The sequence below is a fragment of the Sinocyclocheilus anshuiensis genome, unplaced genomic scaffold, assembly GCF_001515605.1.
Source record: "Sinocyclocheilus anshuiensis isolate Anshui unplaced genomic scaffold, SAMN03320099.WGS_v1.1 scaffold893, whole genome shotgun sequence".
Lineage (NCBI taxonomy): Eukaryota > Metazoa > Chordata > Actinopteri > Cypriniformes > Cyprinidae > Sinocyclocheilus > Sinocyclocheilus anshuiensis.
In genome coordinates this window covers 201,137-204,422 of record NW_015555766.1, presented here as the reverse complement: position 1 = coordinate 204,422, position 3,286 = coordinate 201,137, and the positions used below count along the sequence as shown (strand labels likewise).

The window sequence follows — 3,286 nt, the reverse complement described above, 5'->3', positions numbered from 1 at the left end:
AACTCTAGGAGGTCAACAGGACACAGTTAAAGAGATGAGGCGGGGAATGGGCTTCTTTCTCTTTCACTGATTAGTAGAAGCGCGTGGTATTTCCTACATCTGCACTCCCATAGGCCAATCTCAACGCCGTGTAACTTGGCCGGCCAATAGGATGAGAGGAATAACGCCGAGCTCCCTGCCACTCATCACACTAACCAATAGGAGCGCGACCATGGATGTCAAGGATTGGTTGAATTCACCTCCAGGACGAGATTTCTACGTTCGAAAACAAACGCAGTATAGAAAAATTAATGTTAGTATCATACCTGAATCATCTCAACTCTACGGTCGGTTTTCTGGTTTACAATCAAATATCTGCAGCAGAAACGTAAAAATCATGGAATATGGGAATACCAGGAGCAGATGGCAGCAGCGCTCGTAGCCAACAGGAAGAGCTAGCCTGCTAGCTTACAGACGGATTTCACTACGGACAAATCGAGCAGAAATTTAAAGGAAAGCCCGTCAGGTAAATGCACTCTTCTGTTTATTATACAACATAGATACGCTAGCGCCGCGTTTGCAAATCATTTTTTATTCAAAGTGAAGTATATCCTGTTTAAAGATTCAGTTTGGACCGCGATGGTCCGCTTATGTTCAGTGAGCTAACTGGACCCCTTTGGTTTGGGGTGAAGTCCGTTAACTCGGCTCCTCTGACAGTGATAAATGGCCCCTTGCGGCTCTGACCATTAATAACCAGCAGTTATGAATTGGAAAAATCAATTATCCTTTGACCTCTAGTCATGTATGTTGTTTAATAATTACTAATTGGCACGATCAAATATGCCTGACGACAGATGAAGGTGTGTCTGTGAGACCATGCGGCATGTAATATTGACTGTAATCTTATTTTATTAACCCTTTGAGTGTCCTTGTATATAGTATTTTTTCTCCGCTGTGCCTGTGATCTCAGCGCGAGTCGACAGTCCAGAGGTCTTTCTGAGCTGCTGTTTACACGCATTCCCGGAGCTCTTATTTTCACGCTCGAACTTGATTACAACGCAAGTGCTGAAGTGTTTTCTGACTGAATAGCTGCTTTGTAGTGCGACTCTTGACCTGCCGGTGGAGAGTAGGATTATACGTTTATTAATCCCCGAGAGGAGAATGTTTGCTTGCAAGACAGCAGCAAAAATCGACATGGTTATAATACACAATACCAAACAAGCACTATGCAATGCAATGTACAACAACGCCTCTAAATCGGGTAAAGCAGCTGCGATGACCCCAAAGCACAAAAACAAAAAATGAAAGGAAAAGAGAAAGGAAAAAAAAAGACACCCCATTCGGGGGGGGACTTTTTTTGTTCTTATTGTCATCAATGAGCTTAAGCGATTTTACAATAAGGGAAATCTCAGCACGAAACACATCAAATCTAGGCAAAGTCTTGAGAAATTTGTTTTTGTGAATAAAAAATGTACAATGTAACACAAAAAATGAACAACAAGATCAATAGCATGGTCACTGCCATGAAAAGTAAAGAAATATGATTTGAACTTTAAGCAAAAAGTTTCAATCAGGTTTTATAAAAGCAGATGGATAACAACTTAAATTCCCCTGAAGAGATTTAACCTGATTGCAATGGTACAATACACATAATACACACAAGTTAGAGAGATCAACAAAAGTAGCAGTTTGGGAGTTGTTTGGATGGACATTATGTAGACTCTCAAAAATGAACCTTTCTCTTTTTTTTTTATTATAAATACAATATATTTCAGACAGTAACCATGCTCTCTTCCAGTGAATACTTGCAAAAATTATTCCAGAACATTTTATATCTAGGGGATGTGTAAACTGAGTAATGTAACAATTGCTTTATATGTTTACTGTTACATTTTTTTTTATCGAGAAGACAAAATCCATCCAAAGCGTTTGGGCATACACTAAATATCTTCCTGTCATAAATAGGCTAGATTGATTACACTTACTCAGCATTGGCTCAATGTTTCAGAGTGTCTTCTTGAGGAAATAGGTATGGTATCTTTTTGCTTGGTTAGACATTTTTTATCGTTATTCTTCTGCCGTTTACACACTGTAAAATGTAATTGTGGACAATCTGGTGCATTCAGATTTTTAGGTTCTCTCAACTATTGTCTTAATTGTTCTGAGTAACACTTCTTTGTCAACTTAAATGTATACATTCACTAAATACAAAATGCTTCATTCATTCTATATATATATATATATAGAGAGAGAGAGAGAGAGAGAGAGTGAGAAAGGCATAGAGATACACAGATATGAGCTCTTAACATCACAAAACAACAAATAACTAACAATAACAAAACTGCAACAAAATAACTGAAAATTGACAAAACTACAACAAAAGTTCAAAAAGAGACATAGAAACAATCCTATAACAGCATGATTAGTTCATGCTGCAATGCATGCTGGGAACTAGCAAACCCTTAACATTTCAGCAGTATTGTTCAATTTGAAATTCAGCTGGGACATTTGGGGGAATTCTGTTTGTCTAACTGGGGTTTTTATGTGGGTTCAAGGTACCACTTACCTCTCTACACATTATTCCTGACAGCTGAATTAATAAGTGCTTTGTAAAGGTGAAAACTATTCAGTTGTTTCAGTGTTAAAGCAGTGAGGTTATTACTTTAATGTGTACTGTTTATGATTTAGTGGGTTATCTGTTCATCTGTTATTGACCACAACTACTGTTATTATTACAGTTTAGTTTTTCTCAATGAAAATGAGGGAAAATAATTTGGGATTCAAATCTACAAATTAAGGCTGCAGGATATATCGAAATATCGCAAATGTAAATATCGCAATATGCATATCGCAAGGGCGTGCGATATCTGAATCATTGTAATAATAGGCTAACGTTACTTAAATCAAAATGTTGCAAAGTGCAAAGTTTTAGTTCGAGGCATATAGCAGAGAATTGCTTGACGTTAAAAAGAGTTAAGTGCTATAAGTTGCAGAAAACAACTCTTTGCCGTCTCGTCTTGCTGTCTGACTCACACCTGAAGCGCACGCACAAGCCGCATCTCGCACAGCGTCTCTTCAGTTCTGCAGCACACGTGCAAAGCGCGCGCACACAGAGAACACACACACACACACACACAGACAGACAGACACACAGACAGACAGACAGACAGACAGACAGACAGAGACAGAGACGCGTTTCAGACGGCGCGCGAGTTGATTTGCGTCTCCTCCTTAAGTTTGGACAGACACATACACACAGAATTGTCAATAGTACCCGTCTCGACGATCATTCTCGTAAACGCAGTCG

The 3,286-nt window shown here is 38.9% G+C and overlaps 1 protein-coding gene across 4 annotated transcripts in view; it reads left to right on the top strand.

The window, feature by feature from the left end:
- The first annotated feature begins 212 nt into the window (after nt 1–212).
- kmt5c (lysine methyltransferase 5C) overlaps nt 213–3,286 on the top strand; it is a 17,148-nt gene continuing 14,074 nt past the window's right edge. For all 4 annotated transcript variants that reach the window (XM_016468046.1, XM_016468045.1, XM_016468047.1 and 1 more), the window contains exon 1: nt 213–505. The gene's annotated coding sequence lies outside the window, so the exon portion shown is untranslated. The remainder of the gene's footprint in view (nt 506–3,286) is intronic.